Genomic DNA, 20127 nt, shown 5'->3' with positions numbered 1-20127 from the left:
CAGAACAATATATGCCTACACATATACAGATAGTGATACATATGCACATATACATATGGATATCTACATATATAGTGACAGTAGTAGGTATATCAGAATAGATATGTATGCACATATAGTTATAGATATCTACATATATACCAACATAACTAGGCATATCTGTACACATAGGATGTGCATACATATATAGTTATATACACATATATCTATATATACATATACGTATATCTATACATACACATATGTGTGTATATATATATATATATATATATATATATATATATATATATATATATATATACACATACATACGAAGAGAATGGCCATATATATGTATAAACAGATGTGTATACAGACATATGTATGAGTATACATGTGTATGTACATGTAGACATATATAGACATATTATATGTATACAACCATATTCCTGTCATGAGTAAATGTCACAGTTGTGTATACCCTCCCACATGTATCTCACTGTATGTATCTGCTATGTGCACATTATGATAAAACAACATATGTGATGCAACAGTCATATTAATAAAAAGGACTACACAATTTAGGAACTACAGGCAAATGTTCAATACTACTCAATATGTGTATTGACAGCTATATTGGTAAAACAACAGCAGTCTTCACAGTGGTCATGGCATAGTGGATAAGTGTTGTGACTTCATTGCAAAGGGTCCTGGATTCAAGACCTGCAAGAGCTGTTCATTTTGTTGTGGGGCAGGACAAGGGTTGTCGGATACAGAGTGATTAAGGCAGTTTTGAGCAGCTTTAAGCAGGTTTGCGTGGGTTTGCACGGAGGTAAGCACTGCTAACTTCTGGTTACAGTTTCTTATACTCTGTTAGCTTCTGAATTGCTTAACCTGTGTAGGCATTGCTTACCCCCATGGAAACAGGCTTAAACCCACTTACTGCTGCTTAAAAGTGCTTACTCCTGCTTGCCCCCGCGCTAATTTCTTTAAAAGAAAAGAAAAAGGAGTTCATAGGAAAGTGGTGAAAAAAGGGGCACAAAGAGGGAAGGACAGTAGGAAAAATAGTCAGGGATGTGCAGGAAGGGTGTAGGGAAGGTCCATAGCTGCCCATTTCTTCTACAGCAACAGCTGTGCACATACACTGATTTTGGAGGTAGATTTGGACACTCAAACCCCTGGGAGAGGGGTGAGGACAACAATAATAAGTTGTGATGCCAATTAGACTGGATTACATGTGTCCAGTGGACACATGTGCGAAATGGACAGCTATGTATGGGGCGAGAGTTTTTTTGTGAGAACAGATTGCCCTTTCTTTTTCAGGTGAGAGTGGGATGCTGGGGAGGGGTAATATGTATATTAGGTTAACAGACAAGACAAACAAGACGCATACAGGGGCAGTATATGACACATGTGGGAGGTAAAAACCTTGATGGGGAGGGGTGTTGGGATATTGGAAGCCCACAAGCCTCCTAGTGGTAACAGTGGGACTGAGGTCCCCATCCATGGGCAGTCACCACTGCACCTTCACAGCCCCAGAGGTGGCTGTGCTTGAGGCTGAGTTGCAGAGCCAGGATGACTCTCTAATCACAACATGTGGCCCTCGAGCTGGCATAGAAGATCACCAAACTGCTGGTCGATCTCTCTAAGCACCACGACCCCGACTTGGCTACGGGTGACAGGTGCCTGTCAGTGCCCACTCCTGGGGGGTGAGCCCCATCCTCTGAGGCAGTTCAACCCGAAGGTGGTGCAAGACCAATGGGCAGGGAGGTCCAGGATTGGGCCCCAGACATGCTGGTGCCTGGTGCCACAACCAGCTGAGGTGGGACAGGTGGGTCTTCTGGGACTGGCCTTTCCAAGCATACTATAGTATTTAGATTGCATTATCATATGTGGGTTAGTAATAGTCAACACATTCCAGGGTTAGGTATAACAGCATGCATAGATATTCCCATTAAGCCAGACACCAGATACAGAACAGTTGCATAGCAAACAGAACACATGCATATATGGGACCACAGTGGTAATAAGTACAGCATGCAGGTACATTGATGGCACCATGCCACCAATGTTGAGATAATTCAATATAGCACATGCATGGGAATCATGAAAATATTTATCAAACAACTGGACATTATCAGAGTAATTACATACCAGTTGGGGTGGGTATGTTGATTATTGTTGGAGATATGGTGGGGGGGGAAGATGTCAATTAACAACTAGTATATTCCTGTAGCCCACATTACTTTCCTAGTCAGTGCTGTTATCTGCAACTTACAAGTCTTACTACACTACCCTATAGCCTTAGTTTGGACAGTGATATGGCTGTCATCATCGTTACACATGAACTGGATTTACCTGCAGTATACACCCCTTACCTGGTATACCTGTGGAGGGAATGTTTGTTAACACTAACTAACTGTTTCTACACATACTACCAGATTCCGGGTTGATGTTTTGCACATAGCTATCCAACTCTTTCTGCACAGACTCTGGCCATGTTTTGACCACATGCTGGTGTGCCGGGACATATTTAGAATATTGCCCACTTCCACCTTTAGTCAGTGGCGGCTGGTGACTTCAAATTAAAGGGGGGCTGCAGGAACCAGCTGAATGGGTGGGGGCAATGGGAAGAGGTGTGGCCAATTAGAAAGGGGTGGGGCTATGCTCAAAAACACAACTGGAACTTTAAATACACTGCCCTGGGTGCCAAACCGTCATTACAAGAGTCCAATCAAGACAAAATGTAGTGTAGAAGAAAAAAAAAATTTCAAATGCATTGGCTACATGACAGCTTACTTAATTATCTATATGGAAACAAAAAGGTTGTGAGGCATGAAAAAATAAGTTACCTTTTAAATACATTACTGAAATACTAGTCAAAATCAAGTATAAAAAAAACTTCCCCTTGCACTGCAGTTCTACTTATAACTTATATTCAGCTTTATAAAAGTACCAAGTAACATGCTGAAAGTAGAAATATCTGTGATACCCCACTTGTAAAAATGTTTCTTATCCAAAAAAGACCTGCTGCCTGACAACAACTATCTACTTGTTCGGGGGACATTTTTGTAAAATGACACAAAAAGGTTTTCCCCGTTTGTAAATCCTGAAAGGGGTTGGCCATAATGGGGTTGGCATTTTTTGGGAATGTAGGCCGGTTACCCAACCCCCCTGAAGGGTTTTGAAATCCAAAACAAGCACCCCCATATGCTTTTTCCGAATGAAGATTAAACTTAAAATATGCAGAACAGAACATGGGATCAAGACAGATGAAACCATTGTATTGGGGCCAATTGGATGAAATTCATTTATTCCGGTTGTGGCAAAAGGCCAAATGTTCCGGTGTTGAGGGTTTCATCATCCTTTAACCCTCAAGAAAGGTTGGCAAGTTCATAAAGGGGAAACCCAAAAAAACCAATTTAAATTTCCATAAATTGGAAAAATTTGTAGTAGCCCGGAATTATGTTGAAGGGTATAATCAAAAACTAAATGTCCATTATTATTCAAACCTTTTAAAAGCAAATTTGCAACCACAATGTTTGAAGACACCCAAATTGAGCAAATAAAAATTTCCCAATATACCTGAAAACCTGAAAAAGGGGGAAGGGGGGAATTTTAGCTGAGTTGGGCACACATTTGGGACATAGGGTGAAAATAAAAATTTATAATTACCCAAATTTATTTAAATTTTTAAAAATACATTCCAAAATTGAGTTTCTATTATTAAAAAAAATTTTAAATTATATTAATTTATTTTCCCAATTTATAAAGATTATTGCCATACTAATTTACGGGAAATTGTACAAGGCCAAATATTTGGAAAAAAAAACATATAAATTGTTTGTATAAATTAGAGTTGATAGAATAACATTTGTTAAGATTTCTAATTATACCCTAAACTCAATGTAACTTTATTTGTGACTTAATTTAAATATTTAAAACAAAAATTTAAAAAAACCAAATTAAGAATAAAAATTGAAATTATATATTATTTTAAATTTTTTCCCCCTCATCAGGGAATGGCCAAATAGTTTTCCAATGTCCCTTTTTGGGTTTATTCAATGTACTTAACATAAAATAGCATATTTTTTATAATATTTGTTAAAGTTTATGTCATTTTAATCAACCAATGTATTACTCATGTGCATTAAATAAAAAACTGGATAAAATTCTTTTAAACACACTTTGGGAAACACAAAAAATGTTCAAAAAATACATTTGATTGCAGATAAAAAAAGGGCGTTTTAATTATGGCATAAAATAATGTTTTGTTTCATTTCAAAGTTTTTAACCTGAAAACTTTTCATTTGTTGGGGAAACAATTGTTTGGAAAAATTTTTCAGAAAATGAACAAAAGCAGTAAGGGGTGCCCATTTAAGACCATTTCTTAAGTTTCTTAACCTTCTTTTTACCTTCGAAATTCCCAACTCTGAGTAGAAAATCCTTTAAAAAAACCCCCTTAACTTTTAAAAGGTTCTGTTTCCCCCCAAATGCATTTTTAAAAAAAAAAGGGTTCTTGAAGATAAAGCCAGGGGAAGAAGAAAAGTAGAATACAATAGGGAATGGAGGAAATGAAAGGGTTTCCATAGTCCCATTTTTTTCCAAAAGGTTGCACATCACTTTAAAAGGTAAGTATGGAATCATCACTCTGGGGGTAGCCCCCACATTTTGATCAAAGAAGAATTCCCTTTTGTCCTTTTACAATTTTAAAAAGGACATCATTATGGGATTTTGAACAATCCTTTTGGTTTTTTTTAGGGAAATTTATTTTTAAAAAGGCAAAAACTTTTAAGGGCTTTTTCCTTGGGAGTAAAATTGATAGGGTTTGGGAAAGTAACCCCAAAAACCCCAGGACATGGGCCCTTGATTCCCCTTTAGGGAAATAAAAGGGTTTCCCACCCAAAAATTTCTACCAAAATGACAGAAGGATGACTCCAAATTCACCATGTTCCCTAAATTCTAAAATTTCATAAAATGTGGTTACACTTGCACCAACATACTGTGTTTGCCATGTATTTATTTTTTAAAGCCCCCCTTTGAAAAGTTAAATGTTGAGCCGGGCAAGTCCAATCAGAATGTTTGGTTTGCCTTGCCAAAAGCATTGGGCAAGGTGGGTTGCGGGAAAACTCCCCATTTATATATATAAAAAACCCATTACATGGGGGTTGTAATTTTCAAAAAAATTCAGGGTTGAGTATAAAAAAGACAAGATTCCTTAAAACACGTACGGTTTTGCCTGACAATTCAATTAAACCACATGGTTATAACAGCATGCATAACAGAAATGCACCAAGTCAGCTAAAATCTAAGCCCTTTTTGGGATATAAAAATTTTTTAAAACGGAACTTTCCGGTTTTCAATTACTAATGATGGGATGTTGTAATGTGGGAAAGGGGGAATTGTAAATTAAAAGTTTTCCTTGCCCATTTTTCTGTATGTTTTATCTTCCCTTACAAGTTTAAACACCCACCAAAATTTGGAAATAGCTGCACATCACCAATTAAGGGTTTCCCATAACACTCGGGTTAAAAGGGTGGGGGAATTTGTAACATTTTTAATGTTTTACCATTCCCATTCCGGTTGTTTTGGGTTAAATTTGTTTTCAATCTTTAAAAGGCCATTTTTAACCTGGCCTGGGTTGCTTTTTTTTATTTTTTTTTTCCCTTCCACATTTTATAAGAAAATATACCTGGTTTCTCACAATAATTCAGGGGTGAAAACCCAGTGATTTTTATTAAAGAAACGCAACATCACATTCTTCCCAAAGTGGGATTTAATAAAGGAAAATGGCTTATAAAAAAATTAATTTACCAAATTTGGGGAGCTTTGTAAAAAACCGATTTGTTTGAACAATTTAAACCCAGTTTTGAAATAAAAGGGGTTCGAACACCTTAAATTTCCGGGATGTTTAAAATTTTTATTTAAAATTTTCTCTCCTACAGTCTCACCCCCAACAACATTTTTCATAAAAGATAAACCAAAACTGATTGCGCTATCGCACAACAAAAATACGAAGACACCCGGGAGCCCCCAAAAAAATTTGGAAAATTTTGGTAGAGAGCAAAAAAATCCACCGGGACCCCGGCTTGCTAAGACCACTTCCCACCCATTTTCCCTAGGGGGTGTTGCAACCCCAAAGGCTTCTTTTCTTAGGCCCCCAAAAATTCCCGGGGTATCCACACACGGGTTTTCCCATGGGGGCCCCCGGCAGTTGGATTTTTTTTAGATTTTTTTGTTTTCGGGGGGGGGCCGCCCGGACCCGGGAATTTCCTACCTGACCCCCTTTCAGTTTCCAAAATTATATTATGACTTTTAAAACCATTGTTTATTAAAAACTGCAACACTACAATTTTAAAGGGAAACATACGGGTTATAATGGTTGATTTCTAGCCAGTTTTTCCAACCTGGGGGACAATTTTTTTAGATCCTGTGTTGCCAACGGTCCAGATTCCAAAAGATTATGCCAAATTATTGACTTAACATCGGGCAACAAAAATGGGGGGTGATCATATTTAAAATATTCCCCCTCGGGGTTTTTCACATGCAGGTTTTTTTTAATTTTTAAAATCATTGACCCCTTTCCAGTACTATAATTTTTTTCCCAAAAAGGGTTATTTTATGTACATTGGGTAGTAAGATGCTTTATTCCCATTAACCCAGACACCAGATACAGAACAGTTGCATAGCAAACAGAACACATGCATATATGGGACCACAGTGGTAATAAGTACAGCATGCAGGTACATTGATGGCACCATGCCACCAATGTTGAGATAATTCAATATAGCACATGCATGGGAATCATGAAAATATTTATCAAACAACTGGACATTATCAGAGTCATTACATACCAGTTGGGGTGGGTATGTTGATTATTGTTGGAGATATGGTGGGGGGGGGATGTCAATTAACAACTAGTATATTCCTGTAGCCCACATTACTTTCCTAGTCAGTGCTGTTATCTTCACCTTACAAGTCTTACTACACTACCCTATATCCTTAGTTTGGGCAGTGATATGGCTGTCATCATCGTTACACATGAACTGGTTTTACCTGCAGTATACACCTCTTACCTGGTATACCTGTGGAGGGAATGTTTGTTAACACTAACTAACTGTTTCTACACATACTACCGGATTCCAGGTTGATGTTTTGCACATAGCTATCCAACTCTTTCTGCACAGACTCTGGCCATGTTTTGACCACATGCTGGTGTGCCGGGACATATTTAGAATATTGCCCACTTCCACCTTTAGTAACCTGACACTCACATATACATGCTTTCCTACACAGTTATATTATGTAGCAGTGTGGGTGACAGTAACCAGTGATGCATTATTATTCAGAGAAACTGCAACACTCACAATTCCCTACAATACAAGAGTGAGCAGTACCAGTACAGGTTATAATGGTCTGTATTTCTCAGCACAGTATTCGTATCCAACGTACCTGTGGGAGCAATGTTTGTTAGGACTACCTGACTGTTGCCACACGAAGGTCCAGATTACACATTAGTATTATGCACATATATCTCACTCTGTTACTGTACACACTCTGGTCACAGCTCGACAACATGGGAGTGTAGATAGGACATATTTGAAATATTACTCTCCTAACAGTTTCGGGGGTTGCTACAGTGACAGGTGTGTTCTCATGATGTTTGACAATCACTTGTATACCCTGTTTGCTGGCTAAACATCTGGGATCAACCCACAGACTTACCAGGGAGACAGGCAGCAGATATGGGTACATATACTGGACATTCTGGCCTCATCTGTACAGTTTTGGGGTATGAATCTGTATGCAGCCTTATTCCACTCCCAGGATTCAGACCATGGCTGTGTCTGCTACAGCGTAAACACTGTCCATCACAGTTGTGTCTGCTATATAGATGTTGCTGTATATCTCCTATCTGCTTTCTGTCTTATTAATCCCCTGTGCTTTTGCATTCTGACCTTGTATTACAACACTCACATACAGATTTCCTAGACAGTTATATGTTGTAGGACAGTGTGGGTGACAGTGATGTGTAATACTTCATTATTCAGAGCAACTGCATATCATTCTTGTATTTCTGGGCACAGTGTTGGTATCTGACAGACCTGGGGGAGGAATGTTTATTAGCACTACCTGAATGTTCCCACACACAGTATCAGATTCCACATTACTATTATGCACATACATCTCACTCTGTTACTGTACACACTCTGACCACAGCTTGACAAGTTGGGGTGTAAATGGGACATACGTGGCTTCTTAGTCACATAAGGTATTGGGGAGTTGCTAGTGTGCCAGCTTTGTTCTCATAGCTGTGCATCAATCAGTAGTATTTCCTGTTTGCTGCCTATATGTCTGGGATCATCCCACTGATTTCCCAGGGGGACAGGTTGATAGGCAACAGATATGGGCCACTTTAATAGACATTCTGGACATATCTGTACAGTTGTGGGGTATGATTCTATATGCTGACTACTACCACTGGCAGGATTCGAACCATGGCTATGTGTGCTAAAAAACAACAGTTCACATCTCAGTTGCATGTGCTCTTTGGTTTTTGTTGTCTACATTTTCCCTGTTTACTGTCAATGTGTCTCTCAGTTGTACTAAGTTACCTCTGGGGATTACACCTGTCATATACAGGCATTCCTACACATTCAATTTATGGTGCATGGTGTGGGTAACAGTGCTTAATACTACAGTACTATTAAATGATTGCATATCTACATTACCATATGATACCAGGATATACACATGCAGTCCAGCAGTTAGACCTGTTTTGTCAGGCTATTACACTTTTATTGACTTACAAACAATATGAGACTCTTCCTGCCATATTCTCTAGTATATGCAGTACTTGCCTTGAACAATACAGGTTTTATACAAGCAATTAATTTTCTACTACTTTTATTTTTCTTTCCTATGACAGTAAATGCATGAGTATTACTGACCAGCCTCGCATCGCAAACTCGCCAGGTGACTGATGTGGGCCTCCTGGTTCGCGGCCCGCTGCATTGCATCTGTGGGGGACATAAGAGGAATATTTAGCCATACCTATACATAATATACCTGAACTGGCAATTATTACACACATACTGGGGTGATACTTACACACGGCTGGAACATCCCCTGATGCTCTAGCTTTTGGGAGCCACACCTCCAAGAGGTTCCCCTTATGCCGCTTCAGGTCAGCATAGTGGTGCCTGACCTGCCCACCAGTTCGAGGTATGCCAGTGGCACTGGTGAGGTTGCGGGCGAGATGGTCCCAGGCCTACGTCTTATATTGGGAGCACCGGTACTGGCCCTGCAACAGTCTCTGATCATGGTCTTTGACAGGGAGTCCTGCCATGACCTTGGACTCCTGGATACACCAGCGCTGCACCTGAAAGTGCACACCTTCTCTCCTTACTGCCATAGTGCCTGCAAGGGGAAGCTACAACCAGTTATGAGATGTATTCCCACCTCTTGGGTTTAAGTAGGGCCAATTTCCCGCACTTTTCCATGATTGGCTAGTTTTGAAAAGGCTAAGCTATGGACAAACTTGCTTAACTAAGGTTGGCATTGTTTAAAGGGGTATACCACTAGGCACATTGAGTTAGTTGGCCTACACATTGCTTACACCTCTTAAGCTGGCCTGTGCAATGCTTAGCATTGCTTACATTAGACTTTGCATTATTTTTTCTTTTTGGCATTGATTTCTTATTTATTACATCTTATGTATCTGCCTCGTATCCATGATTAATGTGTACGTACACTCTATGGGGTCCTTGTGTTTTATTGGGGACTTCAACTCTCTGTTACAATTACACCTCACTTCTGGGCTTACTGCTATACTCCAGTTCAACTATTTATGTTATCTAGTGGGTTATGGAACATATGACTGTATACTGATTCCTTTCACAGCTTCAGTTTGGTTTTACTGTGGTGAGGACTTGTTTGCTGATACCTCATTCTTCTGTACTTCTGTGATGGCTTGTTTAACTATTGTGACTATGGTGTATAGGGTCCTGGGTTCGAGACCTGCATGCTTGTTTATTTTGTTGATGGACAGAACAAGGGCAGTTGGATACAGAGTGATTAAGGCACTTCTGAGCAGTTGTAAGCGGGTTTGCGCGATGGTAAGCACTGCTAACCTGCCGTTACATCTGCTTACAGACATTTGGCTTTAGAATTGCTTAACCAGTGTAGGCATTGCTTACCGCCGCGCAAATACTAGTGCTTAAATATGTTTACTACTGCTTATTTGTGCTTAAACTTGTTTACTAGTGCCTTATTCATTATGACACTGACACCTCACATGTACATTTACTGCAGTACTTCAATTCATGAAAATATGTTATTTAGTGGGTTATACAACATAAATATTAGTCATAACGTGCTTTGCCATGGAAAATGGAATGTGCTGCAGTGGGACTCGAACCGTGAATGCCTGCTCGTAAGGTGAATGCTCTGCCTACTACACTATTGCTATGCTGCTTCATTTGCATATATCTTCCTTGTTATCCTCTTAAGCCATTTAAGCTGCATTAACTGTAGCTAAGCGATGGGCACACCCCCGCACCTACGGTTAGCTTTAATCGGATTTTTAAAAAAAATAAAGGGTTTCTTCATTTTATGTATGTATACTTTTGCTGTTGAACACAAGGGGGACTGTTGGTGGGGATATGCGGTCACCTTTGAGTGGTCTCACTCATTTAATACCCCTTTCTGCTGTTCTTCATTGCGGGGGTATGTATATTCTGAGAGCTCTGCTCACAGAGATGCCCCCTGCACTCTTACACGGTCTGTGTAAGCCTAAGAGCTCAGGCAGTGTGCCTCATTATTATGCATGGAGCGCTGCCGTCCTGCTCCTAAATGGCCACCTCCATGCAGGACTAAGCTACTCCTGCACATAGGAATAGTAAATCCGGGGGATGCATATGTGGTTAAGTGGAATAACTTTTCTAGTTGGTGCTAAAGCAAGAACCAAGATCTTTTTGAGGCCCGGATGCATCTGGTTGTACAGTATTTGTGTGAATTAATTTTGTCTAGCCTTTCTTACTCTTTCATGAAGATTAAACTCACAGCCATCTCTTTTTGACTGCCCACAGTTCCTCCTTTCTATCCTGTTTCACATCAGTTTCTCAAAAGAGTTTTAGATATGTGCCCACCTAAATTTGCACTTACAATAGATTTACAGCTTGGCATATTAAGAATTCATTAGATGAAAAATTTTTTAAACATAAACATGACCTATTTTGCATACTTCCCACCCTCATTGAGAATTTTCAAAGTACCTGGCTCCTGGTCCCCCCTCACCTAGGCTGACTTAACATTGCAGTGCTGCACCCTCCACATCAGATGGGACCCTCTTTTAAAAGGGGTAATGTTCTTGTGGGTCATGGATCTTGACTGCTACCAGTCAATCAGGGGAGGGGGAATCCTTGAGTGTCCCATAATTCTGCAGAATAAGATCAATGCTCCTGGGGTTTGCATATGGAGGGGGGGAGAAGCTGTTGGATTCATGCTGAGTCATTGAAGATGATTTTGGTGAATGGAAAAAAAAAATTGCCAAAACTATCTTCGACTAACAGCTCAACAATTTTGTTTTTGCAGGGCAGCAAGACCCACTGCACCCTCCATGTGGGGGAATACCCCCATACCCCCTGGACTTACATATACCAAGTCCGAGGTCATACAACAGTGAAGAGAAAAAGCAAACTCCACTGTCTGCAAAAGTAATTATTGTGAACAGTACTCGCTCTTTTTGTGTTCGCTGAAATTATATTTGATGACATGGCATGCTCCCAAAGCTGTTGAGGATGTGCCTGTTGCTATGCATTTCCACTAGGCCATCGTCCAGTCCCTACTCAGTGAATAGCCTCGACCTCCACTGGTGCACTCTGACACAGAAATTTTACCTACATTCTTCTTTTGAGCTCAGAAAATTAGCTTTTGGCTGCTAAGTGACCATTCCCAACCATAGCCGTGATGCCTGGAAAAGTACACTTACTTGGGTCACAGGCTGCAAAGGTGAATGCCTTGCCCCTAAAGCAGCAGGTTGTTGATAGAGATTTGATCTTTGAGAGTAAATGTCATGGGTACAGAACTTGAAAGTTTTTTCAATACCTCTAAAGTTAGTAGCATCCAGCTGTCCACTGCTCCTCATGGAACACAAAGACTACCAACTAAAACCGGACAGTGATGCTAATAACAGATTCCTGATATTGCCCTCTCTGAGTAAGTTTCAGATTTAAGTAGCTTATCAGATGACCTACAGCAGCAGAAAGCTAAATATAAAGCTAAAATAAATATGATGAATAAAGATATACATTTTATTGATAACTTCTCTGCAGAAAAGTCGTATCAACTCACCCAAGAGAGTCCCTTCCATGAGACATTGTTTACTGATTTATCACATTGTTTAAAAAAGCAATAATTTATGGTCTGGCTGTTTCATGACTAAAATGATGTGAATTAAGTTAAAAGTCATTCTGTGTATAATGATATAACTTCTATGCTTCTAAGTAAGTAAGGACTGTATCTATGGTCCTGCTTTGCTTCATAATCGCAAAGTACAGGCCTGACACACTGATTCCAAGTATAGTTTTACTCTCTGAGCAATTACATTTATTTTTAAATTGAATCTTAAAATTTGATTTGTCAGTCACATTCTGTACTTGTGGAGGTATTTCCTGATATCACCATGGCGGAAAGTAAAATGCTTATATCATTTTGTTTTCAGAACCAAATACTCTGTCTGGGGTGTAATTTATCATAAGGTATCATCATGACTCTTCGGCATAAACATTTATTTTATATTTATTCTTCTGAAAATATATTGAGTTATGATAATATACTGAGATATGCCATTTAATCTTTTCCCCCAGATACTAGCATCACCTTTAAAATGTTTTTGCTATTCCACATTAATAAACTGCATTGTTTCAAAAGACTTAGTGTGCTTTTCATATAATGCTGCTTATCTGTGGGTGTATGTTTTCCAATACTGAAAGTACAACTTAAAAAACTGGCAGTTCTAAAAATGGACATTTCTAGGAAATGTTGATTGATGTCTGCTCAGATACTGTTGGTAAAATCCTGAAAACAAGCTCCTTCATTACACCGTGTGAGAATATATTGCACTTACAGTACAATGTCATTAGTTCAGGCAGGTAATGGACAGTTCAACTGAAAACAAACGTCATGAGTAATGTCACGCTACAGCTCACGGTGAACTTGAGTCTAGCATGGTCTGTGCCAAAATAATCACACTTAAGGGAAAAAGGGGAACTGTTTTCAGAAAACGGTTATTCTAAACCAGTTCTGTGGCTGACAAATGTCCTGAGGGGAAGGAGTTATGTTAAGGAAGAAAATGTTACCCTAATACAAGTTTGCAGTCTTTTGGTGTGTGTCTGTGTGTGACATGAGTAAATCAGTGCACTTCATTGTTTTTAAGATGACTGAGCAAATAGAAGTCTGTGTATGTCTGTATATTCAATTGGGGTATCACATAAACAGACTGGTTTTCTGAAGGCATGAATTAATAGTACTCAGACCACAAAACGTTCATAAAATGGCAGTCCACATTATCAGATGAACATCCAAAATACATTTTAACGCAACAGTACCATGAAAATCCTTTTGAAATTTAAGTGTAGATTACAGAATTTTACATTCAAACCTAGCTCTGTATTGTTTCAGAGAACAAAGAATCAATTCATAATTCAGCTTATGAGTAATTAATTACCTTTACATCTGCATCATTACTTCCCGATTTTTAGCTAGCCAGTAGCCATCTCACATTCGCAATCTTGTCCAGCCAAAAATATTCAATGTTTCACTAAAAAGAGAATGACTTCCAGAATGAACGCAAGTTTCTTAAGTAGGAGTAACCACAGATCTTTTGCCAGGAAAGTTCTGTTGGGGAGCAGGGTTGCTGGGGAACTTTCCACATAACATAGTTTGTTGAGAGTCGATTGATGCCTGGCCTACAAAGAATGCTCGGATCCAGATCTTATGGACCTTTTGCATATCTGCAAAATGATCAGGATCAGAACCACTAGATCCAAGGATTTAAATTTTGCTTGTAGCATAAATAAGACATGTTGGTGAGACAGATATGTGTCTCAGAGGATCCCCGTGCTCTGGAACAGGCTCACTATGTATGTAAAGCAGAGTCTCCTCCTAATAAATGCCCATGATGCATAGGGATACAATTGGGCTGGATTGAATGGCTAGCCTTATAAAGGCCCTGGTGGTTGTTAGCTTGGTATAAACTATGAAACTATATATACTTATTTCTTTAACATTTGTTTTAATTTGGGCTCTAGGTATTTTATGGGAAACTGCAATACTAGCTCCTCCCTTTTTATGGGAAACACGGTTTAGTTTCCACCACTGACTTCTATTATAAGGCATTATTGGTTTATATTAATATATATTGTTTCTTGCTTTTATATCCTTAAACTTTCTGTAATGTATTAATAGAATTTATGCATACATTATCAACATTTGTGGTAACATTATTGATGGCAAGACATTAAAAACAATTGTTTATATTGAATACACAATATCTGATGTGTAATGCATATCATTTCTTTTTGTGTTCTTTTTTATATAGTGTTTTTCATTGACCTTAGTGGGCTAATTAAATTGTCTATGTTTCAGCTGAAGTGAGTTTGTATAGTGTATATGGATTTTTATGAATGGGAAGTCTTGGGTGATTTTTCATCTATTTGTAGTAGCATCAGTTGATTTGTTGATACAGTTTTAATAATTTACTGAGGGATATATTAAGAATTGTTAATTTTATTGTTTAGTTACAACGCTTACTCTATTTCTACCTAGTAATGCCATTCTTCTGATTAGCTAGTTGAAGTATTTTGTATTGTTTTATTTATTTATTTATTTGTATTCTATTATTTTGAGCATTTTTCATTCCAGTGCAAGAGTTTTATTTCTAAGGAAACACATGTACCTCATAGAGAAAAAGGAATTAAATTGGCAGGTCACATTCAATCTCTGCCACTACCCTGGAGTCAATAAATTAAAGTTCATTAAGTCTGCCTTAAAACTTTGCCAACTAAACCAACAGAGCCTCTGTCAAGGAAGATAATATACTTAGTGGTCTGCTGCCCAGGTCCACACCCAATTTTGGACACCCTCACCTCACATCCACTCTTTGCATAGGTCTGGAACCTCCTGTCAGCCTTTTAGTCGGACACATTTTCTCTTTGGCAATGTTTGAACCTGAAAGATGGCACAATTCTTTCCTCTTGCCCTGAAGGTTCAATGACAGTTCACTTGCATGTTTTCACTTACATGTTTCATCCATCATGACTATCTCTAAGACAGTTTTGTTCTGATCTTCTTTGTCACATGTTGCTATTTTCCTCGGCTTGTTACTTATCAGTTTGTTTAGAGCTCCTTAGCCGTTCTCGTTCTTTTTTATTTTTTCCGGGTTCACGTTGAACTTTGTCTTACATGGATCAGCTCAATTTATTGCTTACTGGTTACTGTTGTTATTTCTGGTACTGGTGTGTGACCAGAAGATGCTGAAGGCTGGTGTGGCGGAAGGCAAAAAGGGTGCTTTGTGAACTAAAAGGGCAGTTTTCCATAATAGAACCATATTTGTGATACAAGAGATATGCAATATAAATATGTGTTACATTTACAATTACTGGACAGGCATTTCATAGAAAAGTACAAATGAAGCTAATGCTGCATTTGTACGGTATGTGATCCAGGAGCCATATATTCAAAAATAGAGAGAAAAGTGCAGTAGCATTGTAATACACATACCCCTACCGCATAGAGAGAAACCACCACAGAAAAGCGGTGAGGAGCTGTTAAACATTTCATTCAGACTGTTAAACACTTCAGTTGGACTTCAGAAAAAAGGCCACATGAAGTGTTTAACCGCTTCCCATGACTCTTTGTGGTGAACATTGATTGCAGTTAGTGCTCTTGTGTGTGATTAGAGCTTAACAGTAGTAAGAGGCACTTAATAAAAGCTTAAGCATGTTTCTGATGTCAGAATGGTGCTTAACAAGCATATCTTTACCCAAATTCAGAGAATAATTATAGTGAGCCGTGCAGAAATCATCATCTTCCAAAAATAAGACATTGAAAATGTATCACAGAACATTTAGATCCTGGCAGTGTCCACAATTCGTAGAAGTCAGTCAAAATAAAAGTAAATTTATTGTCATTTAGATCTGCACATAGTGCAGCTAAACTAAATTACGTTGCTTCATTCCCAGTGCAAGAGACATACATACATACAGTTACTATTTAGTAATGCTAGGGCAGACACTTGCAGACATTACATGTATAAAAATTTGTCATTTAGGGTATTGCACAAGTAGATATCGCACAAACTTGAATTTTCACATTAACAGGTACCCGTGAAGCAAAAATATTGCCTACAGTGTTGCACTTTCAAGTTTCAGGACAGATGAAGATTTGGATATTGCACTAAAGTATGCTACTAGTAGTAGTGATCTTAGAATAAATGGACATGAGAGTATGTCATTTACTGGATTAGTCAAGAGAATATTCAGTTAATTGGTTGAATGAGCAGAATAGCTTCTGGCATGCTTCTTGTTAGAGTTCAGCAATCTGGTGGATAAGGGGAAAAAGCTTCTATTGAGCCTTGGAAGTCTTACAGTGCATGCTGCGGTAATGTCTACCAGAGGAAAGGTGAGAGAACATACCACAAGCAGGACAAGTATGGTCATTTATATCTTTCTAGCTCTTCCAGTACATCAAGATTTGTGTATGTCATCCAAGGATGCCAGTGGAGAGCCAATGATTCTTTTCACTGCTGTTACTACTCTCTGGTGAGTCTTGCAATCTGAGGCATTACAGTTCCTGTACCATACAATGATGTTGTTTGTCAGTATTCTCTCAATGGTTCCCTTGTAGAAGGCTTGGAGGATGGACTGTGACAGGTTTGCTTTCCTCAGTTTCCATAGGAAGTGCAAACATTGCTGTGTTTTTTTGATAGTGTGGTTGGTGTGCACCGACCAAGACAGGTCCTATGATATATGTATACCCAGGAACTTAGAGCTCTTGACTCTTTCTACTGCAACTCCCTTGATTTTCAGAGGTTGATGTGCTCTCTGAGACCTCCTAAAGTCCATAATCAGTTCCTTGGTCTTGCTGATGTTTAATGCCAGATTGTTGCTGTCACACCAGCCCAGCAGATGTTCCACTTCACTCCTATAAGTTGATTCCATGCTGTTCCTGACAAGACCTATGACTGTGGTATCATCTGTGAACTTGATAATTATGTTGAATTCATATCTGGCTACACAGTCATGTGTAAGCAAGGTGAATAGTAGAGGACTCAGGGCACAGCCCTGTGGTACACCCATGTTCAGAGTTATGCTGTTAGAGCTATTATTTCCCACACATACTTTTTGGGGGCTGTCTGTGAGAAGGTCTAGTATCCAACTGCACAAGGGGGTGTTGATGCCCAGTTGGATTAGTTTCATCACTAGGTTCTGGGGTATGACCGTATTAAAGGCGGAACTGAAGTCAATGAATAACATCCTGGCATAACAGCCCTTATTTTCCAGTTGAGTCAAGGTTTCATGAAGTACTAAAGAGATGGCATCTGCTGTGCAGCTGTTTGACCTGTAGGCGAACTGTAATGTGTCTAGTGTTGCAGGTATGCTTATTGAGATGTGGTCCTTGATCAGCTGCTCAAAGCACTTCATTACTGCTGATGTTACAGCCACTGGGTGATAGTCATTCAGAACTGCTGGTTGTGGTTTCTTGGGAAAGGGAATGATAGTCATAGTCTTAAAGTATCTTGGTACATTGGCTAATCGCAGTGATGTATTGAAACTGTCTGTGAGTACCGATGCCAGCTGTGCAGCACAGGCCCTGAGAACCCTACCCGTAATGTTATCTGGACCAGCTGCTTTCATTGGGTTAACTTGTCTCAAAGATTTCAGTACATCAGCATAGTGCTGAGGCATAGCACTTCCTCATAGTTTATTTGCCAGAGTTGTGTTGTCTGCGTCACACCTGCTGAAGAAGTTGTTTAGTTCATTTAAGAATTCTGTACTGTTGTCACACTGGGCAGATGTAGGTTTGTAGTCAGGTATGGCTTGTATGCCTTTCCATAGACATCTAGAATCCCTTTGGTCATTAAAGTGACCCTGAATTTTTCTTACATATGTTCTCTTTGCCTCTTTTATGCTTTTGTTTAGGTCTGCTCTGGCCATCCTTAGGGCATCCTTGCCTTTAGACCTGAATACTGCATTGCATGCCTTTATAAGTTCATACACCTCACTGGACAACCATGGTTTTTGGTTTGCACATATAGTGATGTCTTTGGTATTTGTCACATCATCCATACATTTTGAGATGTAGGCCATAACAGATTCTGTATATTCTTCCCGGTCTGTTTGGTAATTTGCTACGGCTGCCTCCCTGAACATCGACCAATCCTTACTCTAGGAGCACTCTTGCAGTGCTATGACTGCACCCTCAAGACATAACCTTATTTGCTTCCTTGAAGGTTTTCCTGATTTTAACAGTGGTTTGTATGCAGGAAACAACATGATGGCAATATGATCCAAGTTGCCCAGGTGTGAATAAGGTGCTGCCTTAAGAAGTGGAGTTTAGCACAGGCTTATTGAGGACTTTTGCCCTAGACCCATATGTTCTACAACTGGCCCTGCTCAGAAGTGTGCAGAGAAGGTTGTTATAGCTTGTTTATGTGTGAATGGTGGGGGCTGGGAATGGTGAGATTATTATTTCTTAAATTCTCCTTACAATCAAACCTCAGAGGTGTGCACAGAAATCACTATAACTTGTTTGGGACTGGAGAAAGTATGGTCATTATTTCTCAAATATTCCTCACAAGGTATGCACAGAAGGTCACTGTGGCTTTTGTGGGGCTGTGACAATGTAGTCATTATTTCTTTAACTTTTCACACAATCATACCTCAAATGTATGCACACTGCATCACTATGGTTTGTGTAAGGGCAGTGTACTGTGGAGACACAACAGGCTGAAATACATAAGTGTGATAATTTTTCTTCACTTTTCTGATAATCGAGTATCAGAAGTGTATACATGCGACTATCTTTGGGAGGTAGGGATAAGGTGGCATATTATGAATATACATCTGTGATCAACAAGTTAAAATAGGTTTCTATATTCTGCTTGTCAGATGGATACAGGGATGGTGATAACTGTCTTTTAGGAATGGGATGAATAGGCAAGCTGTATGATTTGTAGCACCAGCCATTTATTCATTCACTTTCACTCCAATCTACTAACAGAGGGGTACACAAAAGGTTACTATCTTTTTTCTTTTGACAGGGAGAGAGAGAGAGAGACACTGTTTTAAGATATGATCCATATATATTTGCCAGCATTTATCTTCTCAGTTTATTGGGAGCTGCTATTCTGTCAACTTTGATCATTTGGCCTTGAACACAACTTATTTCTTCCTTGAAAGTAAAAAAAAAGACCGTATTTCTTTAGTTAGTCATGATTTTTGTCCAGGCCATAATTGTAACAAAAGACTGTGGAAAAGCTTGAAAATGGAGCTTACATAATCTAGAATCTCATGGTTTCTGAGGTCCAGTCTCCAGACTATCAGCTTAATTCTATTATTTCCTCTGCAGTTATTATACTGCATGCTTGGACATTTAGGGAGTGGTAAAAGGATGAAGAAGAAGGAAAAAAAAAAGAGCAAGAATGAATGTATTTGTTTAGTCACAGTTTTTGTTCAGGCTGTCTTTGGCTCAAAAGGGTTAAAAAAATAAAGATAAAAAGCTCTAAAATGCAGCTCAGAGCATCTAGAACCCAATGGCTTGGGGGAGGGGCTGAGACAGCTGGCTTTATTTGAATATTTCCTCCTCATTTACTGTGGTGTAATCTTTGCTATTAATGATCTATTGAAACAATGCATGAAAAATATGAAGAGTTCAACAAAGTATAGGAAAACAAGAAAAAAAGTAATCTGAATGGTGTCATAAGTCAAAGATGGGGGAAAGCAGGGAGTAAAATACAGGCATGCAGGGGGAGACATTAGACAGCGGGGAGCCCATGAAGCCCTTTTCCTAGAGTTTCATATCACCAAATGCCAGAGACAAAATATGTAGTACTGTCAGGGATTGCCCCATTTAAGTACATCACAC

Source organism: Protopterus annectens, chromosome 4.part0 (genome assembly GCF_019279795.1).
Source record: "Protopterus annectens isolate FY-2018-M chromosome 4.part0, PAN1.0, whole genome shotgun sequence".
NCBI classification, from domain to species: Eukaryota; Metazoa; Chordata; order Ceratodontiformes; family Protopteridae; genus Protopterus; species Protopterus annectens.
This window is presented reverse-complemented; position numbering follows the sequence as displayed.